This window comes from Gobio gobio, assembly GCF_949357685.1.
Source record: "Gobio gobio genome assembly, chromosome: 22".
Lineage (NCBI taxonomy): Eukaryota > Metazoa > Chordata > Actinopteri > Cypriniformes > Gobionidae > Gobio > Gobio gobio.
This window is the reverse complement of record NC_137118.1, coordinates 20,951,833-20,967,322: the sequence shown is the minus strand read 5'-3', so window position 1 is coordinate 20,967,322 and position 15,490 is coordinate 20,951,833.

Sequence of the window (15,490 nt, the reverse complement as noted above, 5' to 3'; positions counted from 1 at the left end):
ATGTGGTAACCTCCTACCGTCATGCTTGAACATCTCAACACTAAATTAAAGGCCTGTCTCTTATAGACGCCTGTTTCAAATACAAGACGGTGCAGTTCGGTGATTTGGGTAAATAAAAGCCCGGGCTATTATTTGAAGTTTTAAGGTATACGATTTTGGGCTGTCCCAGATGAACGATGACCAATCGCTGTGATTTCTGTGGTCGTGGCTCCTAAACGGTGGTCCTGTGTCGTACAGTGAGAGAGGTTCAAAGATGGCCATTGTCGCGGTCTTGCGTCCAAAGATAGCCTACGATAATTTTCTGACAGTGTCAGAAAATTAGCATCATCATCTCACAGTGTGTTGAAATGGCGTATTGACATGACATGGCGCTAAAACTTAAAACTACTTACCTCAAGCTCCATTTGTAAAATTGGCATGCTAAGTTGGCCTCTTTTCCCTAGCCATTACAGCGTCAATATTCTCCTCTTTCACTTCCTCCTCTTTTTTTTCAGCGCACAAAAAAAAACACAATTGCCAAAGTGCGATTCATCTTGCTCTATTTGTTTACCACTATCGCTTACTGATTATATTTTATTCTTCTATACTAACTTGCATAGCCTATGATTCAATAAGTGTCATCATCGTACAGTCTACATACATGTCGTACCCAAGTTTATTAGATCAATGTCGTACAGTGGGATTTGTAATGATCTTATAGGTTTGTCGAAATTGCGCAGTAGTAGGCATTAAAATTCATGCAGGCGATGACCGGCGGCCAGTGAAGTGAGATGAAGACAGGCGTAATATGTGAACTCTTGGATTCATTAAAGACCATTGCCGTATTTTCCATCAATAAATGACAGTAGTCTAGTTTTGAAGTTTAGATTTTCGTCAAACACTTCTTCCAAGCTCTGGCCTTACCTGGATGCCATTATTGATGTTGTGATGAATTGCTAAGCTGGGTGGGAAAGCAAGTTAAAGGTGGTGTTCTGGCGATCCATGTAGCCACAATGCAATCATCTGGCTGGAATAAGATGTTGAGCTGCTTATAGACTAGTCTGTGTATCAGAGGTGGGAACATTTCAAGTGCTGGATGAGAGGACCTAGTCACGTTGTGTACATTGAGAAAAGAAGGGGGCCGAGTATAGATCCCTGAGGTACCCCATTGACTGAAGTGACTTAGACACCTCTTCCATCCACAAAACCTTGAAAGATCTACCTGTGAGGTGAGACTCAATCCAGCCGAGTGCTGTGATAATTGTATAGATGGCAGACAAGAAGATCTGATGATTTAAAGTGTTGAAAAAAGTCCAGTGGAATGGGAACTTATGAACTGCAAGGATCTCTCGCCAAACACAAAGGGGTCTCATCTGAATTTTTCTTTTTGAAAAGTTTCATAATTGAAAACAAGTCATTCAAGTGTTTTCGCTGAACCATAACAAATAATTTTTATGATGTAATGTTTTGTGTACGTTTTCTTAAACAGTTTTGAATTTGCATGTTTGACTTTTAAAGGGATAGGTCACCCCAAAAATAAAATTACCCTAATTTACTCACCCTCAAGCCATCCTAGGTGTATATGACATTCTTCTTTCAGACGAACACAATCAGAGTTATATTAAAAAATGTCCTGGCTCTTCCAAGCATTATAATGTCAATGAATATAATGAATGGATACACTTTTTTGGGCTTCAAATTTTGGGCTGCCATTCACTGCCATTTATAATGCTTGGAAGAGCCGCACATTTTTTAATATAACTCTGATTAGTCTGAAAGAAGAATGTCATATACACCTAGGATGACTTAAACATTTTTTATAAAATATGGGATAATTCAATTTTTTTTGTGATCTATCCCTTTAAGTTTCTTAACTAAACTTTGTTGAATCCCAAATGGTTAGTGTCAAGTTGGTGTGAATGTCCGGATCAAGGCTAACATTAGAAAAAATGTAAGTATTAAACTTTTCCTTGCTTTAAATGATGAAGCCATCACAGACACAAGACGGAATCGTGACTGTCCAATGACATTTAAATCAATGTTAAGTCTGTGTGTGGTGATCTTTTGCCACAATGTCTGTTTCATGCAGTGATGGACTTTATGAACTCAGTGAAGCATGCACCAGGACTGCATTCTAATCAGCCTAGTCTTTGCTTCTGTACTGCGGTTTGGTGGCTTTGGAAATTAAGTAAAAAAAATTTTTTTAAAAAGACCACATGGCTTCAATTCAGCCCTGATCCACAACATTAGTTTATGAAGTTGATGTCACCCTTTACAAGACATAAACCAATGAAGTTCCAAGTCGTGTGCCATTAAATAGGCCCCAAACTATTAATCTTTGAGGTCAATTTGTTTGGAAACATACTGTAGGAACACATTACCTATAGGGATTATACATTCCCAACCATGCTTTTAAAGGACCGTTGAATTAAACTATCAGCTTCTGAATTGTTAAAACTATATTAGGCCATTAATATCAGATGTGGTCTAGATTACACTGTTTTATAACTGGGGAATAACATGACAAAGACCTACAAACCATTGAGGCACTTTTATGGTTATGGCAATGGAAAATCTGCATAAGTCAGTCAATAAGGGAAAATCTGTCATGCAAACAGATATAGTCATCAACTATATACAGTGTCAGGAAATGTATACTATATCCATATGTGAAAGTCAAAAAAATGGCAGCGTATGTTAACCACTAAGCGTGTAGGTTTAAGTATAGGTTCTTAACCCCAAAGGGTCAGCAGACATGTCAAATGTCGGCTTCCTGTCAGGGAACTCAGACGTAAATTCTATCTGGATCAATTTAGGCATGAAAAATTTTGGGAATTCTTGGGAAGAAGGTGATGTGAAAACACAAACAGGAAGTTATACAACAGCTTTCTGAAACTGGAGGATAGCATAATGTGGAAGAGCTTACTGACTCACAATTTGTCTGAAGCTGAACCACATACACTTGGTACATCAAAACCAATAGCGCTGCCATCCATAGTCTGCAAACAGAATAACCCTAATGTGTGTAAACATATACAAAGCTTTTGAAAAAACCTTTCTGTTTGTTCTGTATGTTATGTAATGTTATATGGGGCATGGAAAGGGAAAAAGTGCCTTTCCCACTTTAGATGCAGTTTGAACATAAAACACCCAAACGTTTTTACTGTCTAGATCCAACAGTAACACAATAAGAATAATAAAATTAATCTTGTGGAAACCTCTTAAAACAAAGAACTTCTTCCATCAACAAAACAATGTTTGACGACAAAAACTGGGGCAGGCAGAACAACAACGATTTTGTGTGTGTGTGTGTGTGTGTGTGTGTGTGCGTGTGCGTGTGCGTGTGCGTGTGTGTGTGTGTGTGTTTGTGTGTGTGTGTGTCCTTTGGATTGTACATTTAAAGGTGCTGTAGGAGATCTAGGGTAATGCTAACTTTAGCCTGATAGCACTGAAAGCGTACGATCCCACCCTCCATGCAAAGCTCCTGAAAACAAAGAACGCGTACAGCCCAGAAGACCAGAGAAAACGTACTACTGCAATACATCAGGTGTCGTTCACTGGTGAGAAAACTATATTGTACAGTTAGTAACAGTACAACATACCAAACTTAAAAAAACTTTTTTTTAATGGAATTAGATGCAGCCAGTTTTCGGTTTGTTTAGCTAGCAAAACTTGTCAGAGTGTAATAATATTACTTGCATGCCAGGGGTTGCACGATGAGAGTCTGCTTCGCTCTGATGATGTCTCTATGGAGACAAACACCTCGTCCGACTTGAGCGGACACAGGCCGGCGGGTCACACGTAACGTTAGGTGCTGCAGAGGACGTGGCGGCCGCGGTCGGAGTACCATATAAGGAGCGTTAGGATTCCTAACTGCTCCTTGTCTGCAATTCTTGCTCTGTCTGCACAGCGTACATGAACACGCTGATGACGTATAATGTCTGTGTGAACTGACTGCGCAATGGTATGCAAACACACATTGACCAACAGGGAACACATTCTATAGTATTGTTCGGACTGAACACAAGGATTGAATGAACATTTTATGGTCTTACGCCTTCCACAGATGACATATATTTATAAAAATAATTTTTTTGATTGCTATCAGGATATGAGGAGACTTTCAACCAGCATAACAAAAAATGTTTCTGTAGAGAATCACCTACAGCACCTGTAAAAATAATATTCTTAGATGTAATGCTTTTTTGGTTGATTTATTATAACTACTTTAAATTTTCAGGAACAAAATTTGCCACAAATAATGTGATGTTAGTTGCTGACACTTAATCTTATCTAAAAACATCTTAATTTACATAGGTAGGCCTAATTGATACAAATATATTTTGTACAGTTCATATTTTAAGTTATTTACTTTTAGAAGAATTTTTACCCCAAAAAAGTAATGGAATTCTACAGTTGAGCTTGTACATAAAAACATTCATGTTCAATTTCACATTCTTGCCTTTTCCGGATTTACTACGGTATTATATTTCTATTTTGAGCTGTCGGGTCACATTTTGTGGGAAAATACTGTACCAGGCTTACTGCATTTGTTCTTGCGTGTTTACATCATGTCCAGAAATAATGAAAACAAAGTCTGGCTCGTGTGTGGCTTGTTGTTACAATAATGAGTGTAAACTCTGAAATAGTGTGCAACAGTTGAATCAAAGAAGTAAAAAAAATGCTTCTCATTTTCTCCACAGGGCAATTTATTTTTAACAATAACTCATAAACCTTTAGACAGACCTGCTGTGAGCTACGAGGTTGTTATTTGATGGTTTTGTTGAAGTCTGCATTATTTCAACTTATTTTTAAATAAATGTGTTCACCTGCAGAATTCTTTGTGAAACACTATTTTACCCATGATTCTGCCAAGAAATCGCCCCAAATCAGAAAATCCTGACAAGCAAATTGCAGCAAAAGAACAGTCTCCCTATCCTCTCAAACTACTTAAAGGGATGGTTCACCCAAAAATGAAAATTACCCTATGATTTACTCATCCTCAGGCCATCCTAGGGGAATATGACTTTCTTCTTTCAGACAAACACAGTCAGAGTTATATTAAAAATATTATTGCGATAATTGGCGGTCCCGATTTTCAAGTCCCAAAAATGCATCCATCCATCATAAAAGTAATCCATACGAGCAAAACAAAACACCGGTCACAAATTAAAAGTCTAAAACGAGAATTTTTAAAGAGAAATGTCGGAGGAGCTTGAGTTCGTTGGCCAGCCCTTTTTGTTTGAGCGGCGAGAAAAAGAGCTTACGATATTCCTACATCTTACGTCATACATTGCATCAGGGGTTACTCTTTTATCGGAAGTCGACTTGCGTAGAACGTCTGCCAGAAGCTAGTTATTTAGTTTCATGAGTTTGTGTGCCCATATAATCTTTGAGAAAGTGGTAAACAGATTTGGCTTGCTGTCTGCTATAGAGGGGCTCGGAGAGGATATTCTACCCGAGCTCCGATTGCCCCCCTATAACAGGAAAAATTTTATCAAAATGGAGGAGCAGGGGAGGAAGAGGGATGCTGCAGGAACGAACAATGGGAAGAGGTAAGCTGCTGGTTTTATACCTTGGTATTAATTAGAAGATTAGATGGGCGTACTACTCCCAAAATTAAGTTTAATAACTTCACTTATAAAGTTTTAAATATGGATATTTTTCTTACAAAAACCCATAAAGCTTGGTAGAGCAATGACATTTTTTATATCATTTTGATTGTGTTCATCTAAAAGAAGACAGTGATATACACTTAGAATGTCTTGAGGGTGAGTAAATCATGGGATCATTCTCATTTTTGGGTGAACTATCCCTTTAAATATTTATATATGTATATTCCAAAGTTGTTTTCATAAATCAACACTTTTAAATCAATAGTTTTATATTTATCCATTATTGACATTCAAAATATCATTCACAGTGCTTAATTGTAGTTCTTTCCCTCATTAAAACTAAAGTACACTTCTGTTTTGACACGAATACTTAGACTATGCGTGCAAATGTTGCGTTCAAAGCGAGGTTGGAAGCGGGAATAGTGGTTTCCAGTCACATCACGTTCACATGATGTCGTCATGATACAATGAAAGCATTTTTTTGTTTTGTGACAATTATGGCCAAAAGATGGGGGGGGGGGGGTTACATTTTAGGACTAGATGGTAATATCCCTTACTATTATTGCACCTTCCTGAGATGAGTGTGGAACTAAAATGGAGGTGATAGGAATAGGTAGAGGAAAGTATGAAGCTTCCTTGGGGTCGTCAGGTGGGCATCCTCTTTCCTTGGTGTTTCGAAGATATATGCCTATAGGGCTCATTGGTGATCATCTGGGGTCCCAGGTGTGCCCCCTCTGCTTTTACCCCCACTCTGTGCCACTGTTGTTGCGGGGCCAACCACATTTACATTTACATTTACATTTAGTCATTTAGCAGACGCTTTTATCCAAAGCGACTTACAAATGAGAGCAATAGAAGCAACTAGAACAGTCAAGGGCAACAATATGCAAGTGCTATAACAAGTCTCAGTTAATCTAGCACAAAACAGATTTTTTGTTTTGTTTTTGTTTTTATAAATTAGACAGACAGAAAATTAATATAATGATAAGTGCTTTTCTTGATTGGTAAGGTGCTGCTGGAAGAGATCTGTCTTTAGATGTTTTTTGAAAATGGCTACAGACTCTGCCGCACGAATTGAGATAGGCAGGTCATTCCACCAAGTGGGGTCCAGGAAAAGGTCTGTGAGGGGGGGCGGTCCAACCAATGTCCCTTCTCTTAATCTAGATCCATCGACTCGCTTGTTCAGCGGCACTGAAGTGTCCTACATCATACACTGGAAAGCCATTCTCTCGTGAACTTGCGCGTACAACAGTTAGCAGAAGTTAGAGATTTCAGTTTGTAAAGTTTTTTTATTTTTTATGATGGATAGATGCACTTTTATGGACTTCAAAACAGAAACAGCCATTCACTGCCATTATAAAGCTTGGAAGAGCCAGGACATTTTTTAATATAACTCTGATTGTATTCGTCTGAAAGAAGAATGTCATATACACCTAGGATGGCTTGAGGGTGAGTAAATCATGGGGTAATTTTCATTTTTGGGTGAACTATCCCTTTAACAGCTTTCCAATGGGCTTGGTCTTGGATTTATAAGTCTTTAAGAATTTTGATGACAGTTCTACCGCCAATCCAGCAATCCAAAATTGCAGCACAGCTGAAATTAATAAGCATCCTTCAGACTGATGCTTATGAATTTTACTTTTGGTGTAAAAGGACCTTTACATTTGCCAAAAAAATACCTTTTTTGATAATAAAAAAAACAAAAAAACAAGCAAGCCCAGCCCAAATGACAAAAAGTAACGTAAAAGTAACGTAACGCTAGACTGGGTAAACCCAGCCTGATCTGCCGGCGATTTGATTTCTCCCTGCAACTCAGTCTGGAAACCTGTACATTCATTTCTACTGCTTCTGTTACACTTTTGAGGGAACCAATCACAGGCTGGCTCATCCACCTAGCGCGCTATTGGCAGGTTTAACACGATGACGGACAGAGAAGTGATGGGTCGTTGCCCATTGATCACGCCTCTTGTGGTATGATTGGTTGAAGGACTATCCAATTGCGTACAGAGTCATTTGAATTATGCCCATTGATCACGCCTCTTGTGGTCTGATTGGTTGAAGGACTATCCAATTGCGTACAGAGTCATTTAATTTATGCCCGTTGATCACGCCGCTTGTGGGCTGATTGGTTGAAGGACTATCCAATTGCGTACAGAGTCATTTAATTTATGCCCGTTGATCACGCCTCTTGTGGTCTGATTGGTTGGAGGACTATCCAATTGCGTAAAGAGTCATTTAATTTATGCCCGTTGATCACGCCTCTTGTGGTCTGATTGGTTGGAGGACTATCCAATTGCGTAAAGAGTCATTTAATTTATGCCCGTTGATCACGCCTCTTGTGGTCTGATTGGTTGAGGGACTATCCAATTGTGTACAGAGTCATTTAATTTATGCCCGTTGATCACGCCTCTTGTGGTCTGATTGGTTGAAGGACTATCCAATTGCGTACAGAGTCATTTAATTTATGCCCGTTGATCATGCCGCTTGTGGTCTGATTGGCAAACGTAACGCATTACTTTGCGGGAAAGAAAAAAAAAACAAGTAAAACTTTTTGTTAAGGAATAACACAGTATTCTAAAGCATTACTTTTAAAAGTAAATTATGGGAAAAATGAAAGGGAAATTTATGGCACTGTTGCTCTTAGCGATTACAGATAACCATAGTGAATCCTCAAACCATGTATTTCAAAAATGTAATTCGAAAAACAAGAAGTGCCAAAAAGAGCCACATTGCGAGTAACAATTACCATCAAGTTCCATAATGCAGCTTTAATGAACTCAACAGAAATTACACTTTATTTATTTCTATTTATTAAATGCAAACAACCACAGACAGAATATTTTCGAATTAATGTCTGAACTTATTTTTTTCAGTGTTTCTTTTGAATATGCGATATTAAATATGGAAATGCTCAGTATGATTCTGTAAACAATCTGCAAAAGTACTGTATTTTTATCATATCTTTGCTTAGTCAGTTGTTTCTAAGACTACTGCAATTTGAGAGCCACAACTTTTCAAAAAACAAATCTTTTACAGTAAATCGTTGTGTTTTGGTCAGAAAGACATGACATCGCACATGTCTTTCATGAAGTCTTTGTTTTTTCTCATCCCACATGTCTCTACCCAGGTTGTGTGTGCTCGGATGTTATACAGTCTACTGTATTTTGATTTCCACCCCCATTTTCCACCATGACTATACGGAACCATACTTCCTGTTTCAATGAACTGCCCTGACTTCTTCAAAAGCAACGGATCCACATGTCACTGCTTTGTTTGACTGCAACAAATCTAAACAATCACAAGAGACAGGACACAAGAAATTTAGCAATACATATAGACAATTTATTCACATTTAGAAACTAAGAATGCAGAGCACCGTTGAACGCGTTAAGCTACTGGCAGTTAGTAATAGTGTATCGCCTACGCAGTCTGTAGCGTTTCATACCCAGGATGGAAATAGTCTATAATAGAAGGTACATTTCCTGTCTGGCATGATGGTTTTCAATGGTGTCTCAAGTGCTTAGTTCATAATTAGACTTTGTGAGTAACCATGAATAAGCTGTTGTAAGGGAGTCATTTTTGGCAGCCCAAAAAAACTCTTTTGTGAAGCCAATTCATGCATCATTCTTAAAAAAAAAAAACTAAATTGTCTAATTGTCTTCTGCTGTAATGGAAAACTTAATATTACGTAATGGATGTGCAATAAGAAGCATGTTCTAAATGGTGAAAAACATTCATAATCATGTGGTCAACTGTTATCATACGGTTATTGACACAACATTCTTTGCAGACTTGTTCAAACTAGTACAGCAATGTCACTTGCAACTAAATTCATTTTGCTATGATTATATAAAAACAAGCTAGTGTTCGAGTTGTGTTTAATGTTACAGCTCAAAATGCATGAAACATTTCCTCTAGACTTGTCTCTATTGTTATTAGTTTATATTTTTTGCAAATGGGGCGAACAGGGGTGTGACTAGGTCCTGCATTTTGGGCTACAGCTCCAAATGTTTCTTCTGCAGCACCAGATCTTATTTTCTGCTTTTTTAAAGCTCCAGAAAAAATACTTTATTATGTTTATATGTGCACTGCAGCAATTTAATTGAAGGAAACTAAATAAATGAAAAAGACAAAGCGAATAAAAACTAAACAAAACAATCCCCCTCCACTCATGTGACTAGTCCAGATTTGAGGCGCCTCCACACATGGCTAAGCATCAGTATGGGCCAGACATGTTTGAACAATTTACACATCCTCTTAGTTGAAAAGAATGTGTGTTAAAACCATTGAAGAAGATGCTGTTCTGAACTGTCTCACAAATCTTCATATAAGAAGTTATTTGCCTCAGGCACAAAAACATGAAGTATCTCTATTCTGTATAATGTGCTAGTCAAAAGAGAAATAATGACCAAATGTAGGATATTTATCTAGTTTGTATATACCACTATACAGTCAATCCCATCATTCATTCATATTTTATTTCCCTCATAAAGACCCTTTTGTCTTTTACAAACCAGCTATTGTTATTAATTGGCATTAATGGAATAAGGTTACACTCTTCGTTGGCATTGATTGTTCCATGAAGAAACTTACCTTAAGTATGTACATAGAAAATTTCTGTTGCACAAAAGGTTATTTATAATGGAAAGGGATTTTTAAAATGTTCTTTTAATCTAGAACACTAGGGTTCTTTTAAGAACGGTTCACTGAAAGGTTCTTTGGGGAACCCAAAATGGTTCTTTAATGGCATCACTGCAAATCAACCCTATTGGAACCTGTAGAGTGTAGTGCACTGTTAAACATTGTATAACATTGTATAATTTGTTATTATAGTTACTTACACTCACCTAAAGGATTATTAGGAACACCATACTAATACTGTGTTTGACCCGCTTTCGCCTTCAGAACTGCCTTAATTCTACGTGGCATTGATTCAACAAGGTGCTGAAAGCATTCTTTAGAAATGTTGGCCCATATTGATAGGATAGCATCTTGCAGTTGATGGAGATTTGTGGGATGCACATCCAGGGCCGGTTGAGGTTGAGATTTGGTTGAGATCTGGTGACTGTGAGGGCCATTTTAGTACAGTGAACTCATCGTTATGTTCAAGAAACCAATTTGAAATGATTCGAGCTAAGTGACATGGTGCATTATCCTGCTGGAAGTAGCCATCAGAGGATGGGTACATGGTGGTCATAAAGGGATGGACATGGTCAGAAACAATGCTCAGGTAGGCCGTGGCATTTAAACGATGCCCAATTAGCACTAAGGGGCCTAAAGTGTGCCAAGAAAACATCCCCCACACCATTACACCACCACCACCAGCCTGCACAGTGGTAACAAGACATGATGGATCCATGTTCTCATTCTGTTTACGCCAAATTCTGACTCTACCATCTGAATGTTTCAACAGAAATCGAGACTCATCAGATCAGGCAACATTTTTCCAGTCTTCAACTGTCCAATTTTGGTGAGCTTGTGCAAATTGTAGCCTCTTTTTCCTATTTGTAGTGGAGATGAGTGGTACCCGGTGGGGTCTTCTGCTGTTGTAGCCCATCCGCCTCAAGGTTGTGCGTGTTGTGGCTTCACAAATGCTTTGCTGCATTCTTGAGCAATTTGAGCTACAGTAGCTCGTCTGTTTGATCAGACCACACGGGCCAGCCTTCGCTCCCCACGTGCTTCAATGAGCCCTGTCGCCGGTTGTAACGAGTGGTTATTTCAGTCAAAGTTGCTCTTCTATCAGCTTGAATCAGTCGGCCCATTCTCCTCTGACCTCCAGCATCAACAAGGCATTTTCAATCACAGGACTGCCGCATACTGGATGTTTTTCCCTTTTCACACCATTCTTTCTTCTGAAAATCCCAGTAACTGAGCAGATTGTGGAATACTCAGACCGGCCCGCCTGGCACCAATAACCATTCCACGCTCAAAATTGCTTAAATCACCTTTTCTGACATTCAGTTTGGAGTTCAGGAGATTGTCTTGACCAGGACCACACCCCTAAATGCATTGAAGCAACTGCCATGTGATTGGTTGATTAGATAATTGCATTAATGAGAAATGAGAACAGGTGTTCCTAATAATCCTTTAGGTGAGTGTATATAGGTGTTATTACCACAAAAGTGCCCCTATTATGCCATTTTAAAAGCGCCTAATTATAATTTTTGGTCTCCTACAACATGTCCTACATCAAAGGTCCAAAAACACTTTAATTTTCTCATAATATACATTGCACATCACCACATTTTTCAATGATCCTCCAACGACTCGACAGATGAATCAGTCTCTCCAAATCCCTCCTTTCCGTGAGCTACTCTGCTCTGATTGATCAAATGGTCCAGTCTGTTGTGATTAGTCTACCGCATGCAGCGCGTGTTTCGGAAACTAAACAGCCATTACCATAACTGGACTTCAGCTCCACCCGGAGGCTCCCATCACTCCTTCGTGAGACACGAGTCCCGCTCTCACAGTCCCTCAGCCTCGCTGCTCGCCACATACCCCCATCGCCCCTCGCAGGCCAGGGGTTGGTAATAGTGGCCCACAGCCGATTAGCAGAAGTATTTCAGTAAGACAGTAATAACGTGAGTGTAACAGATTCCACTCAAGGCGACTGTAGATGAACCCAAGTGCAGTTTATTCCAAAACAAGAAACGATACAAAAATATACAAGGACTTGACTTTACCAGACTTGACTTGAACTGACTTGACTTGACCACATGAAGACACTCACCATAGTGGATTACACAAACCATACTTGACCAGGAACAAGGCCAACATAAGGGCTTAAATACACAAGGACTGAAGACTGAACAAGACACACCTGAGAACAATCAAGACAATGAACCAATGACAGAACTGAACTGAGAACCCACATGACTAAATCAACCAACAACATGACACAAGAGACTAGAGGTGCATCGACTGCAGCCGGATCGGTGAGAGTAGCCGCGTGCAGGCAGGGAGGAGCTGCAAATGGAGACGTGAAGTCGAATAATTTCTGCTTCCCATAATGCTGTGTTTGCATACTTTATCACAGCTGAAGGGAAATAAATGTATTTGACAATATTTTGTCATTGTTTCAGAGACATTGTTTTCATTTATGTATACTTCTTAATACAGCGTATGTATTTTTCTTTATTCTGTTTGTACAAGAATAAAGTGCAACATATAAACCTACACCTTCAATGAAGTGGGGCCTATATTTTTTATCAGTTTTATTTTGATAAACATGATAATATAACATTGCAACTACATGAAAAGAGGTTTTACCGTCATTAAAAAAACTGGTTTGTGAGCATTAGTGGAACTGAAGGTTTTAGAATAAACACGAAACACATGTGATCGCTGTCATGCGGTAAATCCGACCAAACGTGGAACAGCTGTGTCATCATCAGAGCTTGTGCAGCCGCACTGGAGAAGCTGCTCAAAATGCACCAGCCGGCTGCTCTCGAATCTGTCTCGCGGCACTTTGTTGACATACGTAACGTCACAGTCATGTGGTGTCGGCGCTTCCTCAAGTCGGACAAAATTTCTAACCGGCATGCACTGCTTCAAGTCAGCTGACGATCGGTCTGCGCATCGCTATATGAAGTCGAACAAGCCTTAGGTAAGCACATGACATGATCACATGAGGGCACAATGGAATAACATGACAACAGGAAACATGACATTGAACATAAAATAAGAACGTGAAACAAAACCCCAACCAAACCGTGACAGTGAGTTAGGCGGTTAGCTGAAACTTACACAATATAAAACACAAAACTACTTATTTTAAACACACTTTAGAAAATATATACATTATTTGTTCATACTTACAGGTTGTGATTCTGTGGAGCAAGTTGGTCCAAATAAACTGGCTACCAACCCATCTTTCATGAGCAAGAGTTTTGCGAATCCTGTGTTGAACTTTTGAGAAGCAGTCATCAATAAAATGACTTTTGAGGGCTGGTCAAGTTATTTACGGGCAGACAACATACAACATAGGCGGGTTTTATGCAAATGTCTTTTCTAGTGATGTAGAAACGTCGCACATTAGGATTCAAAATACAAACGACTCATATAGGCGTTCAGAGTCAATTCTTTCTTTTGAGAGACAATAACTTTATTTATTGTGCACTTTCGACTTCACAACTTTGCAGATCATTTACATTCACAAACAGCTATATTACACACTGCATTAAAGGGAATATTCAAAAAACCATAGGGGCAATTTTTCAAATGGAACTGGATTTTGTAAACAAACAGTGATTTTTGCGAGAAACCGAACAGTATTTATGTTTTTTTTTACCTCTTATCAGACGAATGTTATCTAGTATTCCCAGCGCCATAACTTCTGGCGAATAAGGTCAAAATACTGGCGCGATCAAAGATGTATATACGTAGATGCCTCATTCGACCGATCCGTGCAGGCACTACTGAGGAATCTATGTATATATCTATGATCGCACCGGTATTTTTGCATGTATTTTGACTTTATTTGCCGGAAGTGATGGCGCGGGGACGGCTGATGCAGAGACATCGAAAAAAATTAAATACATTTTTAAATATGGATATTTTTCTTACACAAACACATCGATTAGCTTCAGAAGGCCTTTATTAACAGCCCGGAGCCGCGTGGAGCACGTTATTTGATGGACAGATGCATTTTTTATGGACTTCAAAAACAGAGCAACTATTACTACTATGCTTGGATTAGCCAGAACATTTTTTATATAACTCCGAAGAATGAATGTCATATACACCTCGGATGACTTGAGGGTGAGTAAATCATGGGCTAGTTTTCATTTTTGCGTGAACTATCCCTTTAAAATGCTTATGATTCATTATTTAAGATTTGTACCAAGTACCCCTGGGAAATATTAGTGTATTTGTAGACATGTTTCCTTAACATTTGGAGATAAAGGCATTAATGAAGGCATTCAAACACTAATCAGAGTCTACTATGCTTATAGTAGCCTACTTTCTAACTGACAATTGCAAATATAAGCATTGGACTATTATAGGTGCCATTGCTGTGGTCATCTAAAAGTAATTGTTCAGTTTAATGACTTGTGAAATGTGAGTTTGTCCATCCAGGCCAACATTAAGTCAACACTATCATTAAAAACAAACTCATTAGTTTTACTGCAAAAGAACCCTAAAATGTACTTGTTAAAAAAAGCAATTGAATGCTGCATTGATGTATAGGTGCAATGTGAAGAATTTTCAAATGTTAAAATAATTATTTTCAAACCGAAAATACAGCAGAACATGGTAATTAGTGCATGATAACTTACATTATAGCATTATAGCTGTAATTTATTAACGTATGACATTCATGAGCTTACAACAGAGGTCACAAAAGATAATTGGGTAGTAAATTGTGTGCTGCTCTTCACAAAGTATTTCAAAGTCTTGAAAATAAAAAGTATTTCAAAGTCTTGAAAATAAAAATAATACAAATTTAGTTTAAAAAATTGAATTTACAGTGTCACATTATTTATTGGACATAGTATTCAGACTGTATGGGGCCAGGCCATTACTATATTATAACAGCATTGCACTGTGTCATGAATGCATTTTCTTTATTATTTGCTGGTTTATTTTGCTGTCTCTCTAAATTGCAATTAAGATAAAACTTTTACACAAACAGCCTTATTTCCATCTGACAATGCAACTAAATGTGCTCTGTACCACTATTACACTGGTTCAAAGACAATTCATTGAAGATAAAAAACGTTCATGTTCCCAGTTGAAAGAAAACACTAATCACCATAATGGTAACTTCACACAAAACACACTATTACTATTAGGTTGAATTTATTTGAAAGTAACATTCAGAATACATCTGGAAAATCTAAATATAGAATTTTGTTGTAAGAAATTATTGTTAAATCCGGTAAAATACTTTTGTT